The 18,079-nt window shown below is 42.9% G+C and overlaps 1 pseudogene; it reads left to right on the forward strand.

Moving 5' to 3' along the window:
* Positions 1-14,028: 14,028 nt before the first annotated feature.
* LOC122744904 lies at positions 14,029-15,125 on the forward strand (annotated as a pseudogene).
* The last annotated feature ends 2,954 nt before the right edge of the window (positions 15,126-18,079 follow it).

Genomic DNA, 18,079 nt, shown 5'->3' on the forward strand with positions numbered 1-18,079 from the left:
TTTACAAAGCTCTCTCACTGGATTCCTACAACAACCCTCTGAAGTTAGGGCTATGGGTAGGATTATCCATATCTTACAAGTAAGGAAGCAGGTCAGAGAAATTGCCTGGGACTTGCCTAGAGTCACACAGCTCGGAACTGTCAGAGGGAAGGATGTGAATGCAGGCCTTCCTATAACACCAAGCCCAAGGCTCTGTTTCCTTTGCTGTTGTGTTCCCAAGGGGCCTGCCTGGGAACAATTTCATGCTATTTGGTGAGTGGGGGCTCTGTGTACCTTCTGGTATACATAGCTTTTCACTCTGTATAGGCAGACCACTGTGCTATCAAGGCATGACTGTTCTTGAAAAAACAATAAGGACAAAGGAAGCACAGTGAAGGTGTCTGTGTTTGGGGGATTCCTGTTCTGGGTGGTTACTAATGGGGGGTATCTCTGTTTCTGAAGCTATCACACTGGGAAGTTTGCTTAGGGACAAGCAGTTAGTGGCACCGTTGGCCCTGTCCCCCTCCACCCCCACCCCCTCATCCCCTCTGCACTGGCTTCTATAAGCATCACTTCTCTATGAATAGGCCCTAGATACCCAAGACCTGGGACTGTAATCCCTGTTCTGAACCTTACTGCCTGTGAAGATGTGGGCTATGACCTCTCTGAGCCTCAGTTTCCTCATCTGTAAAATGGACTTGCACTGTCTACCCCCACAAAGTTCTTGAGAGAAGTACTTTGTAAACCCCTAAAGTGCTACAGAAATGGAATCAACGGGGCTGGGACTTTCTCTTGCCTTCCTTGGTACCCACAGTGCCTGACATACAGTGGGTGCTTCATAAATGCTTACTGCCTTCGGGGCAGCTAGATGGCACAGTGGATAGAGCACCGGCCCTGGAGTCAGGAGTATCTGAGTTCAAATCCGACCTCAGACCCTTAACACTTACTAGCTGTGTGACCCTGGGCAAGTCACTTAACCCCAATTGCCTCACTAAAAATAAATAAACAAACGAACAAACAAACAAATAAATAAATAAATGCTTACTGCCCGACAGGAAAGAGAGCACTAGATCTGAAGTCAAAGGACTTGTGTTCTAATGGGACTGGCACTTGGTCGCAACTTATCTTATGCCTCTGGGCCTGGGCTTCCCCAGATGTAAAATGAAGAGAAGGAGGAGAAGGAGAAAATCTCCAAGATTCCTTCTAGCTTTTAACTCTTCTTTGCTCTTTCCTGTTTTCGTTCCCTCCCTTGCTCCCTCTCTGGGCCTCAGTTTTCTCATCTCTAAGATGGGAACAATGATGGATGTTTGGAGCTACCTCCCACTAGGGTGGCTTAAAATGCAACCCGTACAGTGATCCACCTAGGGCTCATTGTCACAGATAGTGACATTAATAATAACCATGGCTAAATATGGAAATGTGTTTTACATGACTTCGCATGTATAATGGGTATCATATTGCTTGTCTTCTCGGGGGTAGGGGAGGGCCTGGGGGAAGGGAGAGAATTTGAAACTCAAAATTTAAAAAAAATGTTAAAAATAAAAAAGCAAATCATCGTCACCACCACCATCATAGCTAGCACTTAAGGGTTTCCAAAGCCCTTTATGTATATCATCTCAACAACCCTATGAAAGATCCTGATTGGACCCTTCCTTCAGGAGAGACCCCGGGACCCAAAGACCGAGCCGAGACCACTGATCTGATGCAAACAACACGAGGTTTATTGAACACAGGTACCTGCGGGCGACCAGGCCGCTTGGGGAACTGGTGCGCCGGGGTTCCTCTGCGATTCCTTTTTATGGGGTTGGTGAGGCAGAAGCGCGCGTACAGAAGCAGAAGCATAGTTACGGGATTTTCATTGGCTCGTCCAAATGAAGCCATCCGTTTGGGTGTGGGCTTCATCAAGTGAGGCCATCTGTTTGGGTGTGGGCTTCAGTCCTGACACCGGGCCTAACCGCAAGCCTCGTGACCCTATTTATCAGTATCTCTTGTACTCTGTATTTTTCCACTGGGGAGCGGGCCGGGGGGGAAAGGGTCTTTTCACCTAGAGGGAGGGAGGGAGGTGCTGTTATTATCCCCACTTTATATAGGTGGGGAAACTGAGGCTCCAAGAGGTTAAGTGACTTGCCCAGGGTTACTCAGCTCATAAATATCTGAGGCAGAGATGTGCTGGTGTATGTATAGGTAGGACACACTTATCAGTTTAATCTCATTATTAATATTTTCTCCATTACTTTCTTAAGTTTAGGCAATCAACAAAACAATAAATCAAGGCCTGATTTATTTTGCATTTGCTGTTTTCTGAGATGTAAATGCTCACACTGAATATTTAACAACCAGCTCCAGGAACCTGTATGAGTATTCACCAACACATCTGTCTCTGAGACACACAGACTCTCCCTGCTACCTAGCTGCCTTTAATGTTTAAAAAGGGCTTTCAATACAATGTCTAATTTCAGAAAGCCCTTTTCTGGCAGGTTCTCTCTCTCTTTTTTTTTGGTGGGGCAATGAGGGTTAGGTGACTTGCCCAGGGTCACACAGGTCATATTTGAACTCAGGTCCTCCTGAATCCAGGACCGGTTCTTTATCCACTGTGCCACTTAGCTGCCCCGCTCTGCAGGTTCTCTTGATAGGAATCTGTTGGTTTGGGTACTTCCTAAGACAGCCTGGTAGGATGAATAGAATTTGGGACCTAGAGTCAGGAAGACTTGAGTTTGAATCTAGCCTTGGACACTTAATTAGCTGTGTAACCCTAGACAAGCCATTTCACCTCTCCAAGTCTCAGTTTTTCCATCTGTAAAATGAGACTAATACCTATAGCATTTGACTTAGAGAACAGTTGGGAGACTTGAACAAGACTATTCATTAACCCATGTGCCAGTTATTATTCCTTGTGTGACTTTAAACAAGCCATTTCATTTCTCTGGGCTTCAGACTTTCCATAAATAATAAAAGGGGGGGGGGCAGCTAGGTGGTGCAGTGGATAAAGCACCAGCCCTGGATTCAGGAGTACCTGAGTTCAAATCCGGCCTCAGACACTTGACACTTACTAGTTGTGTGACCCTGGGCAAGTCACTTAACCCCCATTGCCCTGCAAACTAACTAACTAACTAACTAACTAACTAACTAAAAATAAAAGGAGGTTGGAATAGAGGACTTCTGAGGTCCCTCTATACCCCAGGCGCTCCCTCTCCTGCTAGAAGCAGGTAAGTCAAGCAGGTTCTGGGGGTACCTACCAAAGCCCATGGGCGCCCCCTGGTTACTGTCAAGTAGAGAGACAGCTGTGGCTAAGGTCATTAGAACTCTTCTCCCCTGATTGGCATTGAGCACCACAAGGACCAAGCTCATCAATTACGTCAATTGATGCAATCATTTAAAAATAATTTGATCTTTTTTATAATTTTAATATAATTTAATGTAACTTCTATGTATGCAAAAACACTTTAAATACAAATAATGACAAGCAGATATAATTTTACTTTCATCCTGCTTTCTCTATTTTCTTTGCCTTATGGAGTAAAAAAAAAAAAAAGATGCTCAACTGTTAATAACTCTTCTCAGCAATACAATGGTCCAAGATAATTCCAAAGGACTCATGATGGAAAATGCTCTCCACACCCAGAAAAAAGAACTGTGAAATCTGGATGCAGATCGAATCGTACTGTTTTTACTTCTTTTGTTTTTCTTTCTTCTTTTTTGAATTTTTTCCCTTTTGTTCTGATTCTTCTTTCACAACATGATTAATGCAGAAATATGTTTAATGTGATTGTACATATATAACCTATATCAGATTGCTTGCTGTCTTGGGGAGGGGAGAGGGATAGGAGAGAGTGAGAAAAATTTGGAACTAGAAATCTTATAAAAACAAATTCACCCATTCACATAGATTGGTCCTACAAGGAATTTAGATTCTGGTTCACTTCCTTCAAGGCCTGGCTCAAGGACCAGCGTGGCAGATTAGAGTCTTTTTCTGATTCTCCCATTTGTTAGCACTCTCTGCCTCCTTGGACTAGCTTCTTTTTACTTATCCTCCAATAAAACCCAAGTTCCCTAAAAGCAGAGGTTATTTTCATTTCACTTCATACCAAAATGTTTGGCTAAGAGCCTTGTACTTAAAAAATGTTTGTTGATTTGAATTAAAGTTGTTCAAATCCTGTCCTGGCTGCATTTTCACAATAGGGACCCAGTGTCTATGGTTGCAGGGATATATTCCGATAGATATGATCTGGGATCTGGAAAGCCCCATTCTGGAATTTCTACCACAACCCTATTTCCAAGAGATGTATTAGGCTAGAATTATATCTAGAATTAGATCAAATTTACATCTGATCAATCAATCAATCAACATTTATTAAGTGCCTGCTATGGTCCAGGCAATGTACTAAGTGTTGGAGATACAAATAGAGGCAAAAGACAGTCCCTACCCTCAAGGAGCTCACAAATCTAATGGGGGAGACAGAGTGCAAACAAATATATACAAAGCAAGCTATATACAGGATAAATAGGAAATAATTAACAGAGGGAAGGTGTTAAATTAAGAGGGGTTGGGGAGGGCTTCCTATAGAAGGTGGAATTTTAGTTGAGACTTAAAGAATGCCAGGAAGGTCACTAGTAGGAGTGGAAGAAGGAGAACATTTCAGGCAAGGGGAACAGAGAAAATGCCCAGAACAGAGAGATGGAGTGTCTTGTCCAGGCAACAACCAGGAGGTCAGTATCACTGGCTCCGAGAATGTACTGGGGATTAAAGTGTAAGAAGACTGAAATGGTAGGACGAGGCTAGGTTAGGAAGGGCTTTGACTGTCAAACAGCATTTTGTATTTGCTCCTTGGAAGTTCAGGATAAAAGCCATCTTACCTGATCACTGTCAGTGGGATACAGTGCTGCTTGAGCCTGGGAGGTGGGTAATAGCTTATTCTTGGCCCCCCACCAAAGACTTGTTATACACAGGTCAATTGAATATCTTGTGACATATGCATTCAAACAAGCAGTAAAACAGAAATATGGGAACTTAAACAGATTAGGATAGGAAATAGAATCCACTTGAGAGTGGGATAAAATCTCAGGTCAACCCAAGAAAGAATAGCCATACAGGAAAACTTTGCTCCTTATAGGACTGTAGGAGCTGCCAATCAAAGGACAAATTGGGGGGCTGGCTTTCCTCACATGCCTATGAGGGACTCCTAATAGCTATTCAAAAGTTTGTGCCTGGAACTCCTCTTCTTTATTTCTCTCTCCCTCCTTTAAACTTCCCTTCCACTTATTCTCACTCCATCTCCATCCTTTCTCCCCTTCTAATCCCTTTCCCTCCTACTTCCCTGTTGGGTAAGATGAATTTCTGTGCCCAATTGCATGTGTATGTGTATCCATCCCTGCTCAAACCACTTCTTCCCACTGACCCCTCCATTGTACAAACTTCCTCGAGTGTCTTATTTATATAATTTTCCTTCTTCTACTCCCTCCCTCCCTCTCTCAGTGCAATCCATTTACTCACCCTTCTGTTCTTGAGATCATCAAAACATCATGGTATCACACTCAGGTTACTCTAATTAGACTCCCTCTAAGAACCCCAGTGATGACAAAGTTCTGAAAGGTTACATGTATCCTCTTCACATATAAGAATGTAAAAAGTTTGACCTTTTTTTAGTATCATGGTTTCCCACTCATATATATATATTTTTTTATTTATTTATCATTTATGTATTTATGTATTTATTTATTTGTTTGCTTTTATTTATTTATTTATTTATTTATTCATTTATTTGTTTATTTGTTTGTTTGTTTGTTTATTTATTTATTTATTTATGCTTTTCTTGAGTCCTGTGCTTGAATATCCAATTTTTTATTTAGCTCATCTTTTGGACAGAAATTTTTGGAAGTCCTCTATATTGCTAAAAATCCATCCCCCACTCCCCGGGGATTATACACATTTTTTCTGGGTAGGTTATTCTTGGTTGTAATCCTGAACTTTTTGCCTTCCAGAATATCATATTCCAAATCCTCTTTTTCTTTATAGTCGGGGCTTCCATTCTTTCTTTCTGGCTGCTCATAGTATTTTTTCATTGACCTGGGATGGGTGGGTGTCCTAGATTTTGGCTATAATATTCCTGGGGGTTTTCACTTTGGGGTTTCTTTCAGTAGGTGATGAGTGGATTCTTTCAATTTCTACTTTGTCCTGTGGTTCTAAGATATCTGGGTAGTTTTCCTTTATAATTTCTTGAAATATGATGTTTAAACTCTTTCCCCCTGGCTTTCAGGTGGCCTAATTACTCTTTTAATTTTTTTGGGGGGGGGTGCAATGGAGGTTAAGTGACTTGCCCAGGGTCACACAGCTAACAAGTGTCAGGTGTCTGAGGTCAGACTTGAACTCAGGTCCTCCTGAATCCAGGACCAGTGCTCTATCCACTGTGCCACCTAGCTGCTCCTGATTACTCTTAAATTATGTCTCTTTGGGGAGGGGGGGCGGGTAGAAGGAGGTAGAGCCAAGATAGTGGAGTAAAGGCAGGCACTTACCTGAACTTTAAAAGAAACAAATTCTGGGGAGGCAGAACCAACAAAATGACAGGGTAAAACAATTTTCTAGCCCAAGACAACTTCTAACACCAGCAGGAAAGTTCTATCTCACTTGTTTAAGAGTGGAATGGAATCTAACACAGTCCATGCTCCCCCAATCTGGGCCCCGGATTTAGAAGTAACTGAATTAGCAGTGATGGCTCCTGAAGCTCTCAGCCCAGACAGTAAGGAGGTCAGACAACTAGTCAGAAGAAGGGTATTAACTTTGATGGCACTGGATGCAGGATTCTGCTGCATTGTCCATGCACAGTTGTTTTTGCATGACTGCACATATATAACCTACATCAAATTGCTTGCCTTCTCAATAAGGGGGGAGGTGACACTTGGGAAAGAGAGAATTTGGTGCTCAACGTTTTTTTTTAATGTTAAAAATTGTTTTTACATATAATTGGGGAAAAAAGATATTACAATTTTTCTCTCTTCAATCTATTTCCAAACTAGTTGTTTTTCCTATCAGATACTTCATATTTTTTTCTTTTTCAGTCTTGACTTTATTATTTTTTGATGTCTCATGGAATCATTAGCTTTCATTTGACCAGTTATGATTTTTAAGGAGTTATTTCTCTAGTAAGGCTTTGTACCTCTTTTACCAAGCTGTTAGTTCTCTTTTCATAACTTTATGGGATAACTGTCATATATTTTCCCATTTTTTTGGTATTGCTTTTATTTGCTTTTTAAAAATAATTTTCTGGGGCAGCTAGGTGGTGCAGCGGATAAAGCACCGGCCTTGGATTCAGGAGGACCTGAGTTCAAATCCAGCCTCAGACACTTGACACTAGCTGTGTGACCCTGGGCAAGTCACTTAACCCTCACTGCCCTGCAAAAAAAAAAATTTCCTTTGCTCTTTTAAAGAATATTTTTCTTTAGTTCTTGGGTTAACTCTTCTAGGCTTTTTTTTGGGGGGGGGCAGGGCAAGGAGGGTTAAGTGACTTGCCCAGGGTCACACAGCTAGTGTCAAGTGTCTGAAGCCAGATTTAAACTCAGGTCCTCCTGAATCCAGGGCCGGCATTTTATCCACTATGCCAACTAGCTGCTCCCCTCTTTTAGGAATTATTGGATTGTATCCAGTCTGCATTTTTCTTTCAGGTTTTGCTTGCAGATGTTTTCAAATCACTGACTTTTGTGTTTGTGTCTTGAGGTTCCTTGTTACCATGGTAGCTCTTTATGGTTGGGTTCTTTTTTTGCTTGCTCATTCCTCTAGCCTACTTCTTGATTTTGAACTTTATCTTAATGTAGGGCTCAGTGTACTTTTGGGAGGGTTCTAGCCTGAACTTCTGTCCTTTTATGTCAGTCTGCTGATTGCATAGTTCAGATTAGCGACCTTCAAGTTTTCAGTGCTCTGAAAATGTTGTGATCCAGGGTGAGGTTTATTCATTGCCTTCTTGTTCTGAGCTCTGCAAGTTCCTGACCCAGGTTTGGGTTTTTGGCTTATCTGTAATTGAGTTTCAGTAGACTGCTGCTGGACACAGTCATTGTCAGCCTGCTGGAAGGTTCTACTGGTTCAGGGCCACTGAACTGCTGACTCTCTTTTGGTTTTGGTTTGGTTTTTCCACTGCAGGCTTATGTGCTGTGCTAAAGGTTAGAACTGAGTTATGGCTCTGCTCCTATACTCATGACCACATAGCTAAGTTTCTGGAATTTATTTTGTGCTCAGTACTCAGCTAGGGTTTAGTGCTCAGTCGTGACCACCCCTCTTTGCCCTGGATCTATGATGTAGAACTGGGTAATGAGAGACAGAGCTGCCAGATGGCAACTTTCCTGCCCTCAGCAGTTATGGGGTTCCCTGGGTTCTTTTTCTGCCCTGGTCTTCCCATCTGTAAAATTATCACTAAGTCCTCTCTCACCTCTAACAATCTATACTCTAAGGGCCCTCCCAGCTCTGACATTCTGTATTCTAAGGGCCTCCTGTGCTTGTGCCCTAGCTGGGTCTCCTTTCTGTCCCTGAGTATTGGAATGTTCCTATTCTGCCACTACCACTGTGTTCCTGACCAGTTTCTACCACAGTTTCTACAGATCTTCCTATCTTCCTAAGATATCCTGGGTGGGAAAAATGACTCATTGTGACTTTTTCCTTGGCTTTCATTATCAAAATTTGGTATAGTGCATTTTCTAGGTTGTGGAGGAGTGCTGGGAGAGCTAGGCAAAAATGTTTCCTATCACTGCAATCTTTGCCTGCCAATTCCCAATTACATTTTAACCTGATTTGGGCCACATTCAGAAGTTTTGCAAGTTTGACACCTCTGATCTAGTCCATGCTTACTGTAACTGAGTAATTTAGACTTAAATTATTAAGAGATAGAATTACTATGTAAAATGTTACAACTGAGAAGGCTCTTAAAATATAGAATGTCAGAGCTAAAATGACCATAAAAGCATGATTTCAAAGCCTAGAGGGCCCTTAAGAGTATCGAATTTTAGAGAGTGGAAGGCCCTTAGAATATAGAATATCAGAGCTGGGAGGGCCCTTGGAATAGAGAATGTCAGAGCTGGAAGAACTCTTAGGACACAGAATGTCAGAGCTAAGATCCTAAAAACATAGGATCTCAAAGCCTGGAGAGCCCTTAGAATGCAGAATGTCAGAGCTGGGAGGGACCTTAGAGGATACATTGTCAGAGCTCACTGCTGCTTAGTGATAGTTTTATAAATGGGGAAATTGAGGCTTATGGAGAGGAAGGAACTTGCTAAAATCACACAGCAAGTTAGTGGTAGGACCAAGGCCTAGAACCTAAGCCTCTTTACTCCCAGCTGAATGTCATTACCACTGCCTCATGCCAAGAAAAAGCTGACCATATTGTGGGGACTTAGATCAACCTATTTCCCAAGCCCAGCTAGGAGCACTGGATGTAAAGTCAAGACAAGCTAGAGCAGTCAGAGATCCTACATTTAAATCTTGTATCTGCTACATTCTGTCTCTCTACACAAGGGTAGCTCATTTCTCTCTCAGGGTCCTTGCTTTCATTAAATTTTTCCCTGTAGAATTAAACTCTATGGGGCAGCTAGGTGGTGCAGTGGATAAAGCATCAGTCCTGGATTCAGGAGGACCTGAGTTCAAATCTGGCCTCAGACACTTAATACTTACTAGCTGTGTGACCCTGGACAAGTCACTTAAGCCCAATTGCCTCACCAAAAAAAAAAAAAAAGAATTAAACTGTTTTGCTGGGTAAGTTATTTTTAACTGTAAATCCATACTAGAATACTGTATTCCAAACTCTCTGCTCCTTTATAGTGGAGGCTGCTAAGTCATATGTAAACCTGATTGTGACTCATTAGTATAGGAATTCTTTCTGACTGCTTGAATTATTTTTTATTTAACCTGGAACCTCTGGATATTAGTGGTAATGTTCCTGGGAGTTTTCATTTGGGGATTTCTTTCTAGAGGTAACTCATGGGTTCTTTGTTTCTACTTTGTCCTGTGGTTGTAAAATGTATAGGCAGTTTTCTTTCATGATTTCTTAAAATATTTCTAGGTGCTTGTTTGGGTCATTGCATTCAAATAGTCTAGTGATACTTAAATTTTTCTTCTTGGTCTGTTGCTTTTACTATGTACCTTACATTTTCATCTGTCTTTTTTTCCAGTCTTTTAATTTTTTTTTTTTTTTTTAGTGAGGCAATTGGGGTTAAGTGACTTGCCCAGGGTCACACAGCTAGTAAGTGTTAAGTGTCTGAGGCCGGATTTGAACTCAGGTACTCCTGACCCCAGGGCCAGTGCTCTATCCACTGCGCCACCTAGCTGTCCCTTAATTTTGTTTTAATTGTTTCCTGTCATCTCATGGAACAAGTGGCTTCCATTTGAAAATTCATTCTAATTTTTAGGGAGTTAGTTGCTTGGAATAGGTTTTATACCTCTTGGCCCAAGATGTCAGTTCCCTTTCCAATTTTTTCTTCTATAGCTCTCATTTCTTTTCCCTCTAGCACACTCTTTTCATTTATAAAACACATTTTAAAACTTAAAAAAATTTTGCTTCATTTATTCTAAGGATTCTAATTGAATTTGTGACTAAGCTGTGTTCTTTGAGGTTTTCTTTGCTTGTAAATGTTTTGGAGTCATTTTCTTCTTCTGGGTTTGTAACTTGTGTCCTATTTTATGAGATTCTTGTTTTTGTTTGCTTATTCTTCCAGCCTACTTCCTGACTATGGACTTGATATTAGAGCCAGGTTCCGTGTACTTCTGGAGGGACTATCTAGGCTGGTTCTGTTGCTTTTTGTAGTATTTAGTATTGTGTTATTCTTAGTATCTCAGGCTGGGGACCTGCAAAGACTTCTGTGCTCCCAAAATAGTCTGATCTAGGGCAAAGTCTGATTGCTGTCAACCTGATCTGAACTCTCCAAGTTCTTAACCTGGGTTTGGTGGCAATTCCAAAATTGCCCAACATACAATAAGTGAACTGAGGCAGAGTTCTGAGGCAATGCCACTTTATTAAAGGAACCATGGCCCCCTCTAATGAAGTCAACCTCAGATCTGTCTTGCAATCTGAGATTTCCCCTTCCTCCAAGGCTTTACTTTTATAATGCTTGATACTTGGACAATACAGATGAAGCAAACAAAATACAGAATCTAATTGATCTGATAGATTTTGTCCATGACCCTCCAGGAGGGTTTACACAAAATACAGAGTTCCATTGGTTGACAAACTAGCTACTGAACAGACCCTGACAGACCTATCTTGACCTTTTAGAAGGTCCTGATGAGCACACCCCCAGGCTGGTAGAAAGGCAGGTCTCGAAGTGGCAACCAGGGCCACTTGTTGGTCAAATGCTCATGGTCATCTCTCTGTGTTGGGCAATAGAGGGATGAAATGGGACAGAGGGGCAAAAATAGCTGGGGGACTTTCCATGTAATTGAGTCACCTCTGCCACACTGGGCTTGGTCACCATTACAAGGAAAAACAAGGGTGGAGGTCCTCTAGTTAACTTCCTATGATTAAATAAGTGAACTTAAAATCTATATTTCACAGCTCAAGGGCCTCATATCAGAAATTATAATCACTACTCCTATGGAATCATATCAAACTGATATAAAATAGGGATCCAATTAATCATCTATCATAGTTTGGGGATAAACGATAGTAGACTGCTGCTTGATTCCTTCATTATTAGTCATCTTGGAAGCTATGCTGGCTTGGAGTGTTAGAACTGCAGGCTCCCCTTTAGTCCAATATTCCTGGCCAGGTTATTTCTTTGCAAGCTTCAGACTGGACTAAAAGCTGGAACTGAGACCTCATTTTGTTCCTGGGTTCTCAGCCCTGTTACTGCTTGCTTCTGAATTTGTTTCATACTCAGTACACCATCCAGGGTTTACAACTGCTCCTTATTCTGGAATGCTACCCCTGTGTGGAGGTCCTCTCCCAAGTACCCTCTGGATCTGTGACCTGGAGCTGGGTATTGGGTGACAAAGCTGCCAGGCACCTGTTCCTGTTGTAGTGTCCTAGTAAGGGCTTAGGTCCTCTCCTTATGCTGACCTGGGCTGGGAAAAAATGACTCAGTGTTACTTTTTTTTTGGTGGGGGAGGAGAACTTTGACCATCGCCATTCAGCCTGATACATTTTTTTTTTTTGTGAGGCAATTGGGGTGAAGTGACTTGCCCAGGGTCACACAGCTAGTGTTTAGCGTCTGAGGCCAGATCTGAACTCAGGTACTCCTGACTCCAGGGTCAGTGTTCTATCCATTGCGCCACCTAGCTACCCCAGCCTGATACATTTTTTAGATCTATTTGAAAGAGTTTTGAAGAGAAGCTTGCTTTACTTCCTTCACAACTCTGCCATCTTGGCTCCAACTCCCCTCATTACATCCTTTAGCCCAATAAAAATGTAATGTCCTTAGCAAATTGATGGGAGTATAATTTGACCACACTAATCCATATCCCCAATCCAGAACAGTTCATGGTAGGGGGAGGGGGTTTTTGCTTGTTTTTTTTTTTTGCAGGGCAATGAGCGTTAAGTGACTTGCCCAGGGTCACACAGCTAGTGAGTGTCAAGTGTCTGAGGCCAAATTTGAACTCAGGGCCTCCTGAATCCAGGGTTAGTGCTTTATCCACTGTGCCACCTAGGTGCTCTTAAGTAGGGAGGGGGTGTTTCAGGAAGAATTGTCCTTTTTGAATGCCTTCTCTGGTGACTTATTCTAAGAATCTCAGAAAAATTCATGTAGCGCATACTGGCCTAAACTAACATAATTACCCCTCAAAGATAGCTATGCAGATTTAGCAAATGAGGAGTATTTTTCAAAGGTTATTTCTTGTCTGGCACTCATAAATGGCCTGTCTTGGTGCTCCAAATGGCCTTCCCTAACCCAAAGGCAATAAAGAAAAGAAGAAGGTAAAGGAAATCAAGTTTCCTATCTCAGAAGGAACCTACAAGTCTCCATGAGCCCTTGGAACTCTCCATGTAGGGATTAAGGACCTAGGGGCAACTAGAAGTCACTCTACCTTCAGGTGAGAAACCAAAGGGTCCTGAGTGATTCCTGTAGGGAACAGAGCCATCCAATTGGGGTTCAGACAAAATCTTTAAGTGAACTTTTCCACATTTTTTTCAGTTGTTTCAGTCATGTCTGACTCTTCATGATCCCATTTGGGGTTTTCTTGGCAGAGATACTGGAGTGGTTTGCCATTTCCTTCTCCAGCTCATTTTATAGAAGAGCAAACAAGGTGAAGTGACTTGCCCAGGGTCACACAGCTATTAAGTGTATGAGATCAGATTTGAACTCAGGAAGATGAGTCTTCCTGACTCCTGACCTGGTGCTCTATCCACTGCTCCACCTAGCTGCCCCCTCCTTTTCCACATATGTCACACTGAAATTTCTCCATTTTACCCTGTAGCACAGGTGACTGATCTCCTTGGAAGTCCAGGCAATTTTCCTCTGGGTTCCTATACCAAAGGACATCCAACTTCCTCCGGGGGATCCCCATCATTGCAGGCCTTTTTTCTCTTTTTTGCAGCACCTCCTCAGTGTGGTATCCAAAGCTCTTCACAGTCAACTTATTTGACATTATTCCTTCTCATGAAAATGCAGGCTCTAGGCTTGTGGAAGGACTTCAAAATGGATCTGAAGTCAGGAGAAGCAGCTTTGGTGTAGTAAAGTTTGGAATCAAAGGAGTTGGGTTCAAATCTCACGTCTGCTACTCACATCTCTTTGGTCATAAGTAAGTAATTTCCCTTCTATGGGCCTCAGTTTCCATATCTGTAAGATGAGGGGTATTCCCTGAAGGCAGTGACTGGTCTGCTTGCTGTGCCCTGAACAGAGCTCTCCATTTCCTGTCTCCATGGCTTTGCACAAGTTATGTCCCATGCCTGGAATGCAATACCTCCTCAACTTGGCCTTTATAAATTCCTAGTTTCCTTCGAGGCTCATTCATGTTCAAAGTCTTTACTGATCTTGTCAGTTCCTCAGATGGTCATATATACACATATGTACAGGTATGTCATGTGTATACACAGATATGTGTATGAAAGTGCTGAGAAGGGAGGGGGATAGATACAAGGGATGATGTGGAGGGAGAAGCTAAATGATTTGGCAGCTTTAATAGGCTTTGTACTGGTGGGTGGTTCCACTCAAATCCCTCAAATTGAGAAGCTTCTGCAAGACTTTTTCAATGGCAAAGAGCTGAACAAGAGTATCAGTCCTGATGAGGCTGCTGCCTAAGGTGCAGCTGTTCAGGCTGCCATTTTGTCTGGAGATAAATCTGAGAATGTGCAGGACTTGCAGCTGCTGTTGGATGTCACTCCTCTTCCCCTTCGAATCAGAACTGCTGGTGGAGTTATGACGGTTCTGGTCAAATGTAATACCACCTGGGGCAGCTAGATGGTGCAGTGGTTAAAGCACCGGCCCTGAATTCAGGAGTACCTGAGTTCAAATCCGGCCTCAGACACTTGACACTTACTAGCTGTGTGACCCTGGGCAAGTCACTTAACCCCCATTGCCTGCAAAAAACCAAAAAAAAAAAATGTAATACCACCTTCTTCACCAAGCAGGCACAGACCTTCACCACCTATTCTGACAACCAGCCTGGTGTCAGGTTTATGAAGGTGAGAGAGCAAATGACAAAGGGTAACAGCCCGCTTGGCAAGTTTGAGCTCAAAGGAATCCCTCCAGCACCTAGGGGGGGTTCCTCAGATTGAAGTAACATTTGACATTGATGCAAATGGCATCTTCAATGTTTCTGCTGTGGATAAGAGCACAGGCAAGGAGACCAAGACCACCATTGCCAGGAGGCTAAGAAATACAAGGCTGAGGATGAGAAGCAGAGAGGCAAGGTGTCTTCCGAGAATTCTCTTGAATCTTATGCTTTCAACATGAAGGCTGCTGGAGAGGATGAGAAACTGCAAGGCAAAATTAGGGATGAAGACAAACAGAAGATCCTTGACAAATAGAATGAAATAATCAACTGGCTGGATAAGAACCAGATTGCTGAGAGGAATCTGAGCATCAGCAGAAAGAATTGGAGATCTATAACCCCATCATTACTAAGCTGTACTAGAGTGCACGGGGCATGCACAGAAGACATGTCTGGTGGGTCTCTAGGGGGTGGAGCAGCCCCATCTGGAGGTGATTCTCCTAGACCCATCATTGAAGAGGTCGACTAAACTGACCATAAAAAAAAAGAGCATACCGCATAGATTTTCAGAAATTGAAGGACTCAAATTTGTAGCCAAGGCAGTAACAGTTCAAATTTAACATTTAAGCTACTAAGTAAATCTGGGCATTCTGAATACTTGAATGTGTGCAGAGGAAGAGAAGTGAACAATATTGCACTTTATCAGAACTGTAAACAAGTGGAAATGCAATTCTGGTCCTGGAGAATAAAATCTGTTTAAAATTGGCACCATAAAAAAAAGGTTTATATATGGGAGCGGGGTGAATGAGAGAGAAGTGTCAAGGATGACGCCATGGTTGGGAAGCAGGGTAACAGGCTTGGGATTAGAGCGCAATGAGACTCATGAAAATGAGTCACTCATAAAAAGAAGTAAAAATAACCTTATGAATAAGAGGATAAAATTCCTAAGGTTAAAAAAGATGCTAGGGGGCAGCTAGGTGGCACAGTGGATAGAACACTGGCCCTGGATTCAGGAGGACCTGAGTTCAAATCCGGCCTGGGACACTTGACACTAACTAGCTGTGTGACCTTGGGCAAGTCACTTAACCCTAATTGCCTCACCCAAAACAAAACAAAAACAAAAAAGATGCTAATTAAAAAAATGCTACTCTCCTCTTCCACATTCACATTGATCCATAACCCCAGGCTAGAAAAGTATCTTAGAGGAGAAGTAGGAACCTCAGTAAGATCAAACACCAACTCCCGGTAGGTTGGACCTTTTATGCCTCAGGGGACAAGGAAGTCAAAACAAAAATTCTGGCCGTAACCTACTAGAAGTACATCCCAGGGATGAACTGGTAAGAGGCTCAGGGGCTTTCTAGTTCAAACTCCTCCCTTTACGGCTAAATAAACTGAGGCTGGGGCAGCTAGGTGGAGCAGTGGATAGAGCACTGTCCCTGGAGTCAGGAGTACCTGAGTTCAAATCTGGCCTCAGACGCTTAACACTTACTAGCTGTGTGACCCTGGGCAAGTCACTTAACCCCAACTGCCTCACTAAAAAAAAAAAAAAAAGAAACTGAGGCTAAGAGGTTGTGACTTGTCCAAGGTCACACAGGTAATATGAGAGGTGGCATTCCTGCTTCCTTAAAGGAGAGCCATCCCAACCTATATAAAACAGATGATGTTCCTACCACATATTCTGTTACAAACAGGGAATTTCAGAGCAAGGTCTGGCCAGGGGAAGCGATGAGTTCTATTTTGGATATATTGAATTTGAGGTGACAATGACACACTCAGGTGGAGATGTCTGGCAGGAAGTTGGGAGGTATGGCAATGGAGCTCAAGAGAAACTGGGAGTGGGGGAGAGAGATTGATTCATCGTAGAGGTGGGTGATAATTGAACAGAGTTGAGATCTCCAAGGAAGTGTTTAGAAAAAAAAGAAAACTTAGGACAGTCTTTTTTTTTTTTTTTAATTTCTTTTTTTTTTGCAGGGCAATGGGGTTAAGTGACTTGCCCAGGGTCACACAGCTAGTAAGTGTCAAGTGTCTGAGGCCGGATTTGAACTCAGGTACTCCTGAATCCAGGGCTGGTGCTTTATCCACAAACTTAGGACAGTCTTGGTGGACACCTGTGCTAGGGGATTAGGAGAGAGAAGGTTCTAGCAGGGGAGATAAAGGAAGTTCCTCCTGGTGAACACTTTCCTCTCCCAATGTAGGCTGGCAACTTAATAGCCTCAGGGAGTTGCTGGGGGCATTAAGAAGTCAGTCAACAAGCAATGATTTATAAAGCATCTACTATGTGCCAGGCACTGTGCTAAGGACTGGGGACACAAAGAAAGGCAAAAGACAATTCCTGCTCTCAGGGAGCTCACAGCTGATGTACAAATGAGATATATACAGAATAAGTTGGAGATAGTTAACAGACACAGGGAACTAATATTAAGAGGAGTTGGGAAAGACTTCTTGTAGACTGTGAGGTTTTCACCAAAGAGGAGGAGATGAAGGAGAACACTTCAGGCATGAGGGGCAGCCAAAGAAAACATCCAGAGTCTGGAGATGGAGTGTTTCCGTGAGGCAGGGACCAGGGGAGACTGGAATGGTGAGTCAGTAGATGAACATTTATGAAGCACTAAGTGTTGGGATACAAAGAAAGTCAAACAGAGTCCCTGCTCTCAAGAAGCTAGCATTCTAACGAGGTATGAGATAGCAGGCAAACGACCATGTACAGTCAAGGTAGACACAGTGTAAATGGGAGGTAATTTCTAAGGCAAGGTACTAGCAGGTGGGAGGAATTGGGTAAACCCCTAGCAGAAGGTGAAACTTGAGCTGTGACTCGAGGGAGCCCAGGAAGCTGAGATGAGGAGGGAAATCCTTCCCAGCATGGGGGTGTGACTAGTGCAAAGGCAGTGAGTCAGGAAATGGAGTGTCCTATGCAAGGAAGAGCAAGAACAGTGTCTCTGGGCCACAGAGTCCATGATTTGTAAAAGGAATGGAAAGGTGGCAAGAAGCCAGGCTGTGAAGGGCTTGAAAGGCCAGACTGAGGGTGTTTTGCAGTAAGGCATAAGTCACAACACAGAAAGACTGAAGATCTGAGGGAAGGGGAATGACAGAAGGGGCAAAGTCCCGGGGGGGGGGGGGATAAAGTTACAGGGGGATTCATAAATCTTGGCAAGAAGAAAGGCCATTTTGTCCTGAGAACCTGGAGCCAAGGGGAAAGGTGCATGTGAAGACGGAAGGGAGGGAGCAGCATCAAATGGAAAGGGGTGGGGGAAGAGTAGACATTTGCCTTGACGCCTCTGACACGAAATCTTAATGGGCCTGAATGGATCTCCTGTTCTTCCCTTCTTTCTGCCTCTCACGATGAATCATCAAGGGAATAATCTGCTAAACTGCATTTTGAAGGAAAGGGCCATGTGTGTGTGTGTGTGTGTGTGAGAGAGAGAGAGAGAGAGAGAAAGAAAAGACTACTAGATGTTTCCAAAGTACCTACACATACAATAATTT

The sequence above is a fragment of the Dromiciops gliroides genome, chromosome 1 (assembly GCF_019393635.1).
Source record: "Dromiciops gliroides isolate mDroGli1 chromosome 1, mDroGli1.pri, whole genome shotgun sequence".
Classification (NCBI taxonomy): domain Eukaryota; kingdom Metazoa; phylum Chordata; class Mammalia; order Microbiotheria; family Microbiotheriidae; genus Dromiciops; species Dromiciops gliroides.